The sequence below is a fragment of the Cynocephalus volans genome, chromosome 14 (assembly GCF_027409185.1).
Source record: "Cynocephalus volans isolate mCynVol1 chromosome 14, mCynVol1.pri, whole genome shotgun sequence".
Lineage (NCBI taxonomy): Eukaryota > Metazoa > Chordata > Mammalia > Dermoptera > Cynocephalidae > Cynocephalus > Cynocephalus volans.
In genome coordinates, this window is record NC_084473.1 from 29528522 (window position 1) to 29544565 (window position 16044).

General features: G+C 47.5%; 1 protein-coding gene across 1 annotated transcript in view; it reads right to left on the reverse strand.

The window, feature by feature from the left end:
• GALNT14 (polypeptide N-acetylgalactosaminyltransferase 14) overlaps nt 1–16044 on the reverse strand; it is a 208921-nt gene that overhangs the window by 62393 nt on the left and 130484 nt on the right. The window lies entirely within an intron of this gene.

A 16044-nucleotide genomic window follows, 5' to 3' on the forward strand; every position in this document is an offset into this window, starting at 1 on the left:
CACCTCACATATTTAATGCTCAGGATAACTCTATGAAGTGGCTATTTTATGGGTTCACTAGTGAGGAGACTGAGGCACAGGGAGGCTAAGTGCCTCACTCCAGCTAGTGAAGGGCATTTGACCCCAGGCCTGCTGGACTCCAGTGTCCTTGTGTCACATGCTGTAATGCCTCCATGCCAGCCCTATTCCAGCTGTTACCCAGGTCTACACCATCTGTACCCATGTGCCCACTCTCAAACCACCATCTGAAGATGCAGTTTCTACCAAGCTCTAGAAACCGGCAGTTGAAGGGCCTGCCCAGAAGGAAGGGACAGGGACAAGCTGCCACTCCTGGGTGCTAACAGGAAGATGGGGAAACTGCTGGCTGAGCCACGACAGGAACATCCTAACAAGGGCTCCCACATATGGCCTGAGACAGGGGAGATGTGACCTCAACAAGACCCTGGGTGGGATGGTTCATGGACGCCTATTCCTAAATAGAGAGCTATATTGACCTAAACAGAAATTGGGATTTCCTTCTAACTCTAGCAGTTCAATTGCACAATGCAGATTCAGACCCAGGCAGAGAACACAGATGGGTTATCTTCTCCACAAGTTCCATTCCCCTAAATTCCACTGCCAGAAAGGCAAAGGGAAACACGGGCATAAGACATTAAGTGGGAGAGGGACTAACTCCCTGGGAGAGAGCTCCCTGTCCCCAAGGAGGTGGACAATCTGTGGGTCCCGGGTGCAGGATCCCTCCCTCACTTCCATCTCTGTCACTCCCTCTGTCATCACTCTAGCCCAGAAGAGCCCTCGTGGGCAACACTGTCCCCTTCCCTCCTCTCCTTGCCACCAGCACCCAACTCAAAGTGGATGTGTGGGAGGAAGAAAGAGAGGGGAGAAGTTCCTTCCAGAATGTCGGTTCTCTCAGGACAGGGGGCAGTCACTTTGCTGCCTGCTTTTAGACTCAAGAAATTTAGTTTTTAGAGCCAAGAACATCTAATACATCCCCAGTTCAGTGCTATGGAGCTCTTCAAAATGTTCATAGAAAGATTCATATTATCTTTTAATTCCATTTTTCCATGAATTTTTTTGAAGTACCCTCGTATGTAAGAAAGGCTGCTCTCAGCAATGAGGAAAAGGAAGATGAACCAAAAAATATACAAGGCCAAATCTGTGGCTGGCCCCTAGGTTCAAACAACTCTTTAGAAGAGAAAAGCGGAAGCAGTACAAAAAACATGACAACTGTAAAATCAGAAATTCCTTTTAATCTCATTTCATGGGCAACACTGATAACACTGTAAGGCATGAAATTTTTATTTCATGTCAATTTCACTGGGATTTCATATGCAGATTAATTTGTTCGTCCACATAAACATAACACTGCTCCTACTTGCCTCAACAGCCATTCTGAGAACCACGGAAATCCTATGTCTCATAAAACACTCTTAAAATAGTAGTGAGATTTGCTGTTCCACTACACTGCCACGTTCTGAACGGCTGAACATGTTTTTAATTCCAGTACACTAGGAAGGGAGTAAGTGGGCCAGAGCAGAGAGCTGGACTGCTTAGGAACTTGCTTGGGCTCTGTGGTGGGCAACTTTCAAAGATGGCCCCAATCGCAGACTCCTGTGTAATCCCCTACTCTTGAGCATGGGCTGAACCTGGTCACTTTCTTCTATGGAGCAGAATACAGCTAAAGTGACAAGATGACACTTCTGTGACTAGGTTACAAGATACCATGCCTCTCGTCTGTCTGGCTTACATGTTTCAGTGAAGCAGCTGCCGTGTCAAAGAGCCCTGCATGCGAGAAACTGAATCCTGCCAGCAGCCACGAGAGCAGGCTAGGAAGTGGGTCCTCCTGCAGTCAAGCCCTGAGGGGGCTGCAGCCCCAGCCCAACCCCTTGACTGTTGCCTGGGAGAGACCCCAAAGGAGAGGAGCCACCGAAGCAAGGCCAGACTCCTGGGCCACAGAAACGGTGAGATGATAAATGATGTTTTAAGCTACCAAGTTTTGGGGTAAGTTGTTACATAGCAATAGATAACAAATACAGGTCCCATTAGCTACCTTAAAAAAACAACAGGGCTTCTCACTTCCCTGGGTAAAAGGAAAAGCAAATCTCCTTGGGTACTTATTGGAAGAGCTACGCAGTTATAGCCCATTGTCTCCACTTACTCACCCTGTGCTCCGAGTCCCCACAGGACCCTTCACTCACACTCTGCAGGTCTCCATCCCACAAGAGGATGCTAGCTGTGGGATTCCTTGGGGCTTCTACCTCCAGAGGGAGGTTCATCAGCAGTGCCTTCTGGGGTTGGTCCATTTGTTATAGATTCAACTCCTTTGGGGGTTCTTAATATAAACCACATACTCAGACAACTGTTTGAGTGACTATTTTCTTACCTCTCCCAGGGATGGTACATGGCACACCCTTCCACATGCATGGGAAGAAATTAATTCATTTCATACAATGGATGTCCTAGGGCTTTAGGGCTTAGTTTTCTTGCAGAAGCCCAGTTAAGAAAGGCTGTCTTGGATATTATCACAGACATTCCTACATTCCATGAGCACAAAGCCATTTAGCAAAGGACATGGTCTCAGGGTGAGCCTATATAGGCCAACATGTGCATACCCCCCACTATATTCTTGGTTGAATCTGTCAGGCAAGCTTAGGGTCTGCAGTTCACTTCTTGCTTCTTGCTCCTTGGAGGACCCTCCTGGGTTTCATAGCCATCTACTTCGAATAGCACCAGATTTTTGAGAAAACCTACACCTTGACAATTCTAGGGCACTTCCACTGTCGGATTAATTTAGGCTGTAGATCAGAATAATGGTCACAGGAATCAGGTCTGGAAATCTATTCTCCTGGTAAGGTAAGAATGCTCCATGGTGTCTTTCCTGTCAAATGGGGAAGCTTTATTAAAGCATACCACAAAACATCCTACCAACTCCTTTCCCTTTTACAGATGAGGAAACCGAGGTCCAGAACAGTGAACTGATCTGCCCAAGGTCACCCTGCTGGTGGCAGAGCTAAGATCTCCTGGTTCTTAGCTCTTGAACTTGCTCAGTTTCCTTATGGCACTGAGGCTTGGAGGGCCCCATCAGACAATACAGAGGTCCCAGGCCCCAGGGTAAATAGAGTTACTGGTCACTTCTGCCTTCAAGTGCCCTTTTACATCCTCTCCCCCAAAAACACTCCCGCCAAGGTCCCTTTTACTTCTCTATGTTGCTAAATCTAAAGGAACTTTTTCAGTCTTTATCACACTTGTCATTGAGGGTCACATAGTTTGTTACATGCTCGGTTCTTTGTCCCTGGCTTTGTGAGAGGACCCTAGCATGGCTAGCCTCTTCTTAGGCTGTTTCCTCCTGGCTTTCCTTTTCCATCCCTCATCTTAAATTCCCTGTTCCCCAAAACTTTTCTCCTAGGCCTTTCTCTTCTTAATCTCACTTTACTTTGGATTATCTCACTTGTCTCCAAGGCTTCAATATCCCATCTGTTAGCCAATGACTCCAACCCTAACCCTAATCCCAATGAGCACCTTGTCCTGGATGTCCCACAAGATGACTTCTTCCTCCATCCCCTGCCTGCCGCACCTCAGCCAAGCCTGCTGGGCCCTTATTTCTTCCCAAGCTCACCATCTACCATGTGCCCAAACCAAGCAGATAGTCTCCAATCCTGCCTCTCTCCCCCATACCTGATCTAATTAAGCCTGGTCTTGTCAATTTGCCTTTCTTCTCTCTCCATCTGGCTGTTTCTCCACATTCCCATAATGTCTTTTCTGGATTACTGCAGCAACTTCCTAACTGGCTTTATACCTTTCCAATATATCCTGTGTGCTGCAGCCAGAATGATCTTTCCAAAGCTGCCTCTTTCACCTCTTTCAGTGCCACCCAACTGCAAACAAAATAAAAGTTGGGACTCCTAATGGTGGTTTGCCCTCCTCCATGACCTGGCACCACTCTGACTTCTGCCCTCCACGCCCTCTAAGTTCCAGCCACATTCCACTTCAACTGCTCTTCGTCCCCTCCAGACCCCTGCAGGTGCCATCTTGCTGCCCCATGTCTGAAATGTTCTCTCCTCTCTTCCAAGGCCTAGCTATTTTTTCCCTCTTCTAATCTTGGCTTGGAAGTGACTTACCCTGGGAAGCATGCCTCAGTCTCCCCAGGCTTTTTCAGTGTGCCTCTCTAGGATTCTGCCTTCATTCCATCACTGTAATTTATTACCATGCCTTGTGAAATTGCTTTTTCTGGCTCCTCTATTGACTGTTGCTGCAGTGAAGGCAAGGACTTATTGGTAGTTGTAACCTCAGTACCTAGCATGGGGACTAAACACAGTAAATATTCAATAAATGTCTGAAGGATGAGTGAGCAGAGAAAGCAGGTGAGGCTTCCATGGGGTCAAAGCTAAAGGGGAAAATGTCCTTTCCAAGCTGTGGTTGACACCAGCACAAGCGAACTGCTGAGCAGTAAGCTGAGCGAGGGTCAAGGTCAATAATGCAGCAAAGAGACCACACACATCTCCAAAGTCCGGAAGCTGGAGTATGGAACCATGGTGGGGAGAACAGGGAACCTTGGGCTAAGATTGTCCTGGGATGGTGTCTGGTGTTTGTGGAGAGTTCTATGCTTTTTCCATTACATGGGAAATATCCAGCTCTGTTCAAAACGCTGGCATGTTTTTCTTGTTTACCAAAATCCTAGGAATGATGAACAACACTTCCTCGAGAGAGAGGGAAGGACTGAGTAGGACAGACTACAGCTCAGACATTCTCCCTTCCTAGACAGGCACTGTCCAGGGTGGCGGCCACTAGCCACATGCAGCTATGAAGCATTGGAATTGTCTAGTCTGAATGGAAATATGCTGTGAGTGTAAAATACACACAAGATTTCAAACACTTAGTATGAAAAAGCATGTAAAATCTTTCACTAGTATTTTTTTACATTGATTACATGTCAAAATGATAATATTTGGATATATTGGAGTAAATAAAATTTATCATTAAAGTTAATTTCATTTGCTTTTTTTTACTTTTTTTAAATGTGACTACTAGAAAATTTTAAATTATATATGTGGCTCACATCTATTTCTATTGAACATCATTGTCCTAAATTGTTACCGAACTTTAATACATATATAATCCAGTTTAAAATTTCAGATAATGGTTTCCAGGTGTTGGGTACTTTTGTATGAGTAAAACAAAATAAAAAGATTATAGAGAACATAATTAGGTTTGCAACATTTTATTTTGTAGGAAAGAATATATTCTTAAAATCCTATCACCTACCATCATTGTCACTTCATAAAAGAAAGGATGTTTAAACACGAGAAAAGGTCACAATCTCAGAATAATTAATAGTCCTTTAAATTGTAAAATTTAGCTTTCAGAAAATCTCCCTGATGGCCTTGGCCTCCCCTCTCTCCCAACTCTATGGATCAGACCTGCTCTAATTTACAACTGGCATCTGAAGTACAATTCATGGGTTTGTTTCATTAAATTATGATGAGCCTTTGTCTGACCACCCTCAGGCAGACAACATAAATACTGAACACAGAAGACAGGGCACCTCCCACTCTGTTCTGGAACCAGCAGACCTAGCATGGCTCTCAGTGCTGCTGATGCGAATGAGTCGGTGTGGTTGTCTCAATCTCTGGCCCCAATCCATCTCCCCAGGCACATCTGCCACCTGTGCTGACAGGTGCAATCTGGACTCAGATGCCCACCTGGCTTAGAGACTGAGGACTTCTCCGGCTGCATTTAGAGCCCTCCTAAAGATGGTCATCACTCTATGCACCAGGGTCTTGTTTTGGTAAACAAAAAGAACATCCCAGCCTTTTAAACAGAGCTGAATATTTCCCAAGTAACAGAGAAAGCACAGAGTTCTCCAAAGCCCTCCTAGAAATGGCCATCACCCTATGCACCAGGGTCCCTTTATTTTTCTAGACAACTAATTTTGGTTCCTTTTGTTGACCAGCTCCTTCTAAGTGAGTGAGGTGCAGAGATCTGGTGGAAACCATAGAGGAAGTGGCAGCTCCTCTCTCCAGGAAGCTACGAAGAGGTCTTATGGGACACTGACACTGCCGGGACCCCATGGCAGCTGGCACTATGCCCCACCCAGATGGCAGCTGAGTGTGTATGCACATGAATGTGTATGCATGTGTGTGCAAAGGATGATGTTCTCAAGAGGCAAATGCAGAGCCTAACTGGAACCAGAAAGTGGAGGTGGGCCAAGACCTATTTTTGAAACGTTTCCCATAAAAGATTCCTGTGTCCAGGACCATGGCTCCCTCATGTCTTATTTTAACCCTGCTTGAATCACATCACACCACAGTAATAACAGATTACACTTGTTGAGTCCTCACTATGCCTCGGGTATTCTTCCCAGAGCTTTAAATGTACACAATAATGATCTGAGGTGGATGCTGCGATTCTTCCTTCCTCACTGTGCAGGAGACTGTGACGTCACAGTCAGCAGCAGCAGAGTCTCAGTATAAAGCCAGATGACAGGCTCCCACCTCTGTGCTCTCATCTGGACTCACTGGCTCTCAAACCTTTATTTCATATTGGCTTTTCTCTCTGTCTTCTGTCTTAGAAGCCAAATGCCAGAAGGTTCTAGAAAAATGGAACATCACAGGTCTGTGCTGACCCTCATGTGCTAAAGAAGGACATCTCCCCTTGATATTCCCTGAGCTATTTTATGAACATTTCTAGATTTTTCAGCTAAAGGATCAAAGAGTCATTCCTTCCTTTCACCTCCAAGGGGAAAATTTCCTCAAATTGGAACAGTTGAGGTAAGACCTGTAGCCTCGTGACTCTGGGGACGTAGCCAGACTCAGCACACTGAGCTCAGGAATGGTCTTTTGAGGGCCAAGTGTCCAACATCTCCTTTCCAGCAGATTCACCTCAGTGTGTTCCTCTAGAAGGTCTGAGGTGGGGAAGCAAAATGCAAAGGCTTCCCATACCTTCCTGCAGTCAATCCATCCCTGAGTCAATCCTGCACCAAATTCTGCCTCTATCTCCCCATGCCTGGCCCATGCCCCTGGTCTGCCATGCTGCTATAGCATCCTGACTGTTCTTCCTGCCTGCAGACCCCGCCTTCCAACCCATTCCTCCACCCCTTTCATAGCAGTGCTCCCAACACACTGCTCTACCTGTGTGACTCTCCCCTCTACCTTCAGCAGCTACCTAAAGTTAAACCTTGCGGCCTTGTGCCCTCCCCTCCCCCTTCCCCTGTGCCTTGCATGAGCCTCTGGCACTGCTAAACCAGCCCACTCACCTCCTTGGGTCATGCCTTGTGTCACCACCTCCACGCACCTCCCTGGTCCTGCCACCTTCCTTTCTGAAGAGGCCTAAATTGTAAATGTTGTGCAATGTTTAGCTCAAGTGGCCTCCTCCATGACACTGCTTGTGAGCTGCCTGGTGCTACTCGTCCCCTCTCCACACAGCTGTGCCATCTCCCTAGGTAGACTGTCACCTTCTTCTGGGCAGAGGCCACTTTTATACTTCTTTCTATCCCTGTAGGCAAGTTACTCAATCTACTGGAGTCGATTTCCTCATCTCTAAAGCCAGGATCACAGCAAAGTTGTGAGCGAGTGTATATAAGCTGCTACGACACGTCGAGGGAATAGTATGATCAATACGTGTTTGCCGGTTATGGTGCTGAATTTATGTGTGAACAAGACAATTCTTTGTTGACTGAAGGTAGTTTTAAATTTCCTGTGACCTGATTTTTCCCTTTGTTTTCTCTGATTCATTCCCACACCTGAACTACCAAACCCTGATGTTTTCAGTGGACAGTTCAAGAATGAATCCAATGAGGCACTCTTTGGGTCCACATCCCCTCAGCTGATCCTAATGAACAGTCTGAGTGCCAGACACCATGCTAGGCTCTGGGGACACAAAAATAAGTCAGCGTCCCTGGCCCACGTTGCTCAAGGTTTTGGGAGGGAGACAGAAAGTAAAGTGATGCTTGCAACTCAGAGTCATAGGTGCTGCTGAGAGGTGGGCCTAGGAGTGCAGGTGAGTTGCTGAGCTCAGCCCAAGGGGGCAGGATGCCATCCTGAGAGGGGACCCTCCACCTGGATTCCAGAAAGGTAAACGAGTGTCCTGAGGAGAGAGAGCAGCAGAGATGAGGAGGCGTGAGCCCTCAGGGCACAGCTGGACACAAGCCAGGGCCTAGCTGGGGTGGCCAGCCTTTGTGGGGGTGCGAGTGAGAGATGAGGTGAAACTGTGGGCTGACAGCATTGGAAGGGCTTTAGATGAGGAGTGATGTGTCTGCATTTGTAAAGCTCTCATGGCAGACATGTGAGCATGGACCCGTGTGGCCAGAGCCACTTAGGAGGGCAGCTGGGGGCAGCTGCGGTCACCTAGGTGAGGATCACTTTGGCAGCAAGTTCAGGGACCCAGAGACATCTAGGAGGGTAGACTCAACAAAATAAGGGTGAGAGATGGGGAGAACTCCAGAGATTTGGACTTGGGTCAAAGGGCAAAGAGTGGGACCTGGCCTGAGATGGAGCAGATGAGAAGAGCAAGAGGGTGCTCGCTGTCTCAAGAGGTGGCACAGGCAGGCTCAGTGAGCTCTGGGGTAAGGAGCAATGGGTGTGCACGTGTGATGAACCAAGAAGACAGGGAGGAGCAGGGAGAAGGGAGATCAGATGAAACGATGCCTGTGCTGGCCAGTGTCAGGGTCACCATGAGGGCAAAAGTCACAAGGGGAGAGCAGTTTGGAAACAATAAAGCTTCAATTAATATTTCTGCCGCCTCAGAGACAGGAAAAACAACTCTGATGGGGACTACTGATCTTGCCCCTCGCTGGCCCAGATGGTCCCCAGCACAGCCCCGGTTCCATCACGTCACACATTCCTGGGGAGCTTTCCAGCCGCCGCGGGCCTCACGAGGCTCTCCTTGCTTCATCCCACTGTCTGTCACCTTTCCACAGCTTCTCCCACCCACAGCTGTCATCTCCTCTCCTGCTCTTTTCGTCTCTTGTCAAACACATTTTGTACTCCCTGGCCCCCAGCCCCGAATCCCTCCCTCCGCTGGCCCTGGCTCCTATCCCCAGGAGCTTTCAAGCACAGATTTCCCCAGACGTAGCATCACAGTTGCCTCATCGCTTATTTCGCTTTCCAGTTTTTAAAGTAAGGTTGACATTCAGGCAAGCGGAACGCTCAGCACTGGGAGCCAAGGCTGGGCCGGGAGGAGGCCCTCCCTGCCGGCATGTCCTCCACCCACCCCCCATTCTCAGCTCAGCCTTGACTGGCATGAGCCACAGCACGCAGACTCAGAGGCAGGGCAGGGCGCGGAGCCAGGACCTCTCCCACACACCCCTGGACCTGTCAGCTCTCTGCCCTGCCTCCTGGACGTGCTTTTGCCCACTGCTATGGAGCAGTGGAAAGACCATGAAGCCTGAGGCTCACTCTGGTCCTGATGCTAGTACTGATCGGACTATTCAAAGCACCAGTCACCGAGTGCTTCTAGAGGTTAAAGACTATGCTCAGTGCTTGACATGAATTCTTTTACTTGCTTTGGATACCATTCTTATTCCCATTTTAGAGATGAAAAAACTGAGTCTTAGGAGTTTGAGTAACTCATCCAAGACAAGCTAGTAAGTGGCAGAGATATTTTATGTCAAAGCTCATGTTCTCTGTCATGTAGCCAACCGGTTACCCTGCCCGGGTTAAGCTTCCTTCTCTGTGAAATGGCAGTCCCCCTTTATCCAAAGGGCTACTGAAGGCACCATGAGAAAGCTATGGGGAAGCACTTTGCAAAGTTCTATATAAATAGAAGGCATGAACAGTCTCATTCTAAGGGCTTACTGCACGGTTCATCGATCTATTTAAGAATGGCCCAAGCTGCCCTGGTCCCAGCCCTGAGCCCCTCAGGATTTCCTCAAGCCAATTCTACCAGCCCTGTTTCTTCCCAGCATTAGAGGAACATGTGATACATCACACAAGCCAATGGTTCTTTAAGTGCCAGGGGGAAATGGTAACAAAACTTGACAAGTGTTCTGGGTTTAAAGGGAAGAAGTCTGCACGTGCCAGCTCCTTATTCTAGACTGACAAACGTGGGCAGGTCACCACTTTTTGCAGCCAAGCTGCCATCCATATGGTGTGCCAACTCCAGGGGCAAACAGCTCTGCTGTTGTTGTATTTAATAGATCCCAGGGCTTTCAGATAAGTGAAAAGACATGTCAAACCAGCCTACATTTCTACCTCAGGCTGGGAGGGGTCTGGCAACCTACAGCACGTGGAAGGTATGAGGGGGTGGGGAAGGCCCACGCAAAGAAATGGACGAGGATAAAACAGGATGGCTCTAATGGTTCTGCAGGGCCCTGGAGTCCTGTTAGGAGGGGAAGTGAGTGAGGGAAAGATTAATCCAGGACCTTGGGGGAGGAGGATGCTGCTGAGCAGGAGGCATCGTCATGCTTCTGGAAATAGCCTCCAACCTGATTCAGTTCCTAAGCCATTTCCCGCAAGTTCTTACCGGCAGAGGTATTTTCGAGACAGCAGACAGAGCTGGAAGTGACCGTCTTAACCACCTCTGCCTTACTTCTCTATCTTACATGTGAGGAAACAGACATCCAGGCAGCTGAAGGGGATGGTGGGCAGTCACTTAGAAATGACCTGCGTCTTCTCATCTCAGTCCAGTTGTTTTTTTCCTTTCAGTTTATCATGCTGCCTAAAATGTTGGACAAAATGCCAAAAAATAATCAGAAGAGAAGCAGATCACTGAGGAGGGACTAAGAGCCAGGCTCTCTGCTTGGTTCTTGAACAAAGGGCACAGACAGATGAAGATAGAAGGGACAAAACACTTGACCAGGCATTCAAATGGCCAACAGACTCATGAAAAGGTACTCAACTTCATTGGTCAGCCAGGAGAGGATAATTTAAAACACACTTAGATACCACTACTCGGCCTCCAGACAAGCTAAAATGAAAAAGGAAGACAATAGCAAGCGATCAATACAAAGATGTGGAGCTACTGGAACTCTGCTACAATCACTTCATTAAATGTTTGACAGTATCTGCAAAAACTTCTAGGGATATAACCTACAGAGATGCGCATGCATGTACACCAAAAGACAAGTATGTGATTAATCATAGGAGCTCTATTCAAAGAGCCCCAAACTAGAAAGATTCCAAATGAGCATTACTGGTAGAATAAGTATATAAATTGTGATATATTCATAAAAAGAAATATTATACAGCAACCACAATGAACAAACTGTGTCTTGGAAAATGTGGCTGAATTTCACACACACACAATTGTTAGGGAAGCCAGACACACAAAAAAGAGTACAGACTGTGTAATTCCATTTATATAAAATTCAAAAATAAGCAACATTAATCTATGGCGTTTGCAGTTAGGACAGTGTTACTCATGAGGGATTTGTATCAAGTGGGGAGGGGCACAAGGTGGCTTCTGACAAACTGATAATGTTCTTTTTCTTGATCTAGGTGCATGATGTAGGAACACAGGCGTGCTTTCTTTGGAAAAATTCTTCAAGCTGTACACATAGGAAGAGTATACTTTTCTGTATGTATGTTATACTTTAATAAAAAGTTTACTTGAGAAAAGATAGAGATTTTGGTCTTGAGACAGATTTTGGTCTTGCAGGAACAGTCCAAAAGCCACTGAAGTGGAAGAATTCAATACAGCCCATGAAATAGGCAAGAACCATAGCCAAACTCAACAAACCGTCTTCACCACCCCTCCTTGTGTTCCCCATAGCACCAAAGAGAACACCCCCAGAATGCAGAGTACAAATCCAGGGAATCCTCCTCCGCTCTCTTCTTCTGTCCTTTAAAAGTGCACATCCCAAAACCAACTTTTTAAAAAGATAATTCAGAGGAGAGAGAACCGAAACCACATTCCCCTTGGTGTTACTGAAACCCTGAGCTTATGTGCCAGGATTTATATTCAAGGCTAGTTTAAGGGAACATGCCTCCCATGGCTGGGATGTACAAGTGGCCTGGACAGGGTGGTAAGGGAGTTCCCAGTTGTCTACTGAGGGATTTACTCGCTTAAGGAATCTCAGTTCCGTAAGGGCAAACTCGCAGTCTGCTTTTTTACTAACGTACCCCTATTGTGGAATGAATTCTTCATGGCAAATATTTAATCCAAATCAATCTTCCATCCTGGGGACTGAACACATTTCTACATCTCTTTCCACATCTCTTGACATCGCCTCATTCCTCAGGCAATGTGAAGTGTAAGTAAAAGAGGCAAACCCAGGGAGGAGGAAGGGAAGTCTGCCCCCAGAACAAAGGCCACTTAGTATATTTCAAAGCCACACAAAGTTTTTTTGGGTTTCTTGCCCGTTCGGATTTGGCCCCAGTGACAGAACACCAGAGAAGACTATTTACTCCATCAGATGATTGAAATAGATTATTTTAGTTCCTCCAGGCAAAGCTGAAATATAATTATCAAACTATCTTAATCGGAAAACTCAGGATCATCATGCATCACTTCTTGCTCCAAAGCACAAGTCACACACGCACACACACACACGCGTGCACACACACACACACACACACACACACTCACTCAGTGAACTTGAGCATAATAGGGGTTTTGTGCTTGTGATAGAATGAAAAATATATATATATATGGACCCAGAATCTGAAAACTTGACTTGAGTTTCAGCCAAGCATTGACTAGCTGTATGACCTCGGACAAGTCCTTTAACCTCCCTGAGCCTGGGTCTCCTGATCAGTCTGTGGTTAATCTACTAGTCTTACTGTTCTGCTCAAGTCTCTGCAGCCCACACTGGTGCTCAGTCCTGAAACCCAGCAGTTAGTTTGAGATAAGAACAGACTCCTTTTCCAGGTCGCCACCAGCCCCCTTCCCCCCAGGATCAGTTCTTGCTTCTCATCTCTCCTGCCTTACCTCAGAACAAACTCCCTTGTATAAGACCCAACACCCCCACCTGAGGATGCCAGTGCCTTAAAGCCAAGAACTTGCATCTAGCTCTGCCACTTGGGCTGGCCCCAGTGCAATCCACACTTGGTTTGGGACTCTTACCCACCCTTGGGGGAGGGTGCACCGCTGCTGCCTGGCACTGTTCTGCTCAGTCCTCTTCCCCCAGCAGGAGCTCCCATAAAGTGGTGCTAGCCAGGGCTGTGTTGCTCGGGGCATCTCCCAGGGTTGCTGTGACAATGAGGCAATGACAGTATGAAAGTGAAAGCATTCTGGTGTTTACTGAATTAACTGTAAGCTCCTGAATTTAAGAAATTGCCACAACATGACCCAAGCTTCCCTTCCAGAAGATTCTGCCCCCACTCCTCCCTTCCATCATCCCACACAGTAAGTAAGCTGGACTGACCCCTACAAAAAACACTGTGGCTCTTCTACCTCCTTATATTTTCTTATGCTCTTCCCTCAACTTGGAATGTCTACTACCTGTTAAAATCCTAAAATCCTACAGGTCACCCTCCTCAATTCCAGCCCACATACAATCTCCTTCAAAAAGCCTCTGCCTCCTTTCCACATGTAAATTCCTTCTCCTCCACAGGCCAGGCTAATGCTGTTTTGTCTTTTTCACAGGACAAGCTCCTATCTCTTGTGCTTTGCTACATGGCCAAAGCAGAAATATCAACACCAGAACCAAGGACAGAGCAGGAGATAGGTGGTTAAACATTGATGGCAGAAAGTCTGTGTAGTGACTTCAGAACCAAGGGGATAGCCTCAGTGAAATTCACATTTGAGCATTAGGAATTGGTCCCATGTCAATTTCTCCCTCTAGACCATGGACTCCTGGGAAGTGGGAACTAATTCCTAGCACATAAATTGGCACATGGCAAGTGCTCAATAAATGTAATGAGTGAATGAACGAATGAATGAGCAAAGGAATGAAGGAACGAGATGTAGAATGCAAGGTCAAAGTTGATGGGAACTCACTAGGAAATACAGTACAAGAAAACAAATTAGCTAAGGCAGTTTGTCGAAGAATTCTCATCATCAGGTGTTATTGACTGGTCCCTTTTTGAATGCCGAAGAGTTGCTTCCTTGGGAAATCTTCCTGAAACTCAAAGAGCCAGCAGTGGTAGGAGAGGCGTGCAGGCTGGGCGTGCAAGGAACCAGGAGACCAGGAAGGGAAAGGAATCTCGACCCAGAGGTAGGTGCTATCCCAGCCTCTGAGGCCTTTCTTCTCCACTCACCCTGGTGAGAACCCATCCCGAGCCCTGTAGGTGGCACTGCAAACAGCTACCCAGGGCTGTGGACACAGTTCTACTGTAGAGCCACTTCCAGGAAGTTCTGAAACTTCTGCTGTTCCCTGCCTCCCCAAGAGCTCCCTAAAACTCTTAGATGCTCCAGAATGAAGTGCACTCAGAGCTACTGTCAACAGGCTCACACCCTGTATTGAAAAACAGTGCACAGGAGGGACCCGAATGTGGCAGATGGGGATAGCTTGTTTGCAAAGCTAAGCGTCTGTGATGAGCTTCCCCTCCTCTCATCCTCGGCCTTGAGGTGGAATCACTAACGCTGTGCTGAGCTAGTGGCATAGCCTTGACTCTGAGGGAATACGAACATTTTTTATGCTCAGCCATTCCAGCTGTAAAGATTTTTATCCTATTACTACTAAGTGAGGAGCACAAGGAGAGAAATGATGATGATCTCTGGCAGCCACTCCAACCGAGTAAATACAAGGAGGGAGAAATGCTATCTGAAGCTGGGCCACTGCCCCTTCATTTCCCAGGATGAAAAGGAGCAAAGGAAAAATGTCTTCCTGGTGAGATGTATCCGAGTGTGGAATTTTCCCTCCAGGCAAGCGATGGGCACCCTGCCGTTTGAACCATTTAGCACTGCACTGGACAAAGGCTGGGAGAATATGCCCTGGGGAACAATCAGACCCAGCCAGGCCTGGATGAGGTGACCTACTGAGGCCACCACTGAGGCGTCCCTGGCTCTAACTCCTCCCAGCCCAGAGGCTCATGGGCTCAGGCCACCTTGCCACCTTGCACCTGCATCCAGGCAAGCAAAGCAACCCCATAATAGGAATTGCTAGGTAACAGCAAAAATATACATTTGCTTTATCAAAATATTTCCCCCCTCCTCGAGGGTGTGTCTCCATTTGATGGCTTCTTGTCTGTAAGATGTTTTAGGTACCACTTGGATGACGACAAACCCAGCTGTTGTCACCAGAACGTGCTGACAAGGTTGGGGAGGGACGACTGGAAAATGGGAAATATTCATTGGACCTGTCAATGCTTTATATATATATATAAACAGCAGACTTCCACTGGCGAATTTTCTCAGACTCGCGCCAGCTAGAAATATCCTCATACTGAGATCCTAATGTGAGACACACCACTGACCTCCCACCCCTGCTACATGTGGCCATGTCCTACTCATCCTTGCAACCACACAGGACCTAGACAGTGGCCCAGAAATGAAGGTCCTTGCCAGTGTTAACACAACAGTAGGCCTTGCGGGGGGGGGGGGGGAGTTGGAACTCGGGTGCCCCACTGTTTTGTTCAACTGAGGTGGGGTATGAGCAGGTGTACATAGGTATATATATACATACGTGTATATGTACATGCGTGTATATATCTGGAGTGAGACCAACCACAAAGGACAGATTGGTCTACACTTGTGAAGCAGCTCAGTCATGGAATGATAAAGCTTCGAGGTCATCTAGTCCAACACCCTGATTTTACAGAGGAGCAGACAAAGCCGAGAGAGGAGCAGGGATGTCGGAAGGCCACTGCTGGCAACCTGGTCCCCACTCCTCTCATGTCCTGAGTTGGGATGAGGAGACTAAGTGGCAGCAGCGGCACAACCAGCAGGCGCTGCCACCTCCAGGTGACGAAGTCACCTCAGACACGTGCAAGGTCTGGGTGGGCATGGGGAGGTTGTTAACCCCAAATGAAAGTGAGGATGAGACCCATGTGAAGCTGTAGAAACTCGCTTTCTAAACCACCTGAATGCAGCATCGCTCCCTGCTCACCGCATGGGCCCTACAGACCCTGGGAATGGGAAGCAAAGCCTGCCCAGACTCATCACCTCACCTCCCGCACTCCCGATCCACGGCACTGCCTCCTACAAAGTACTGTGGGCTGCAAAGGG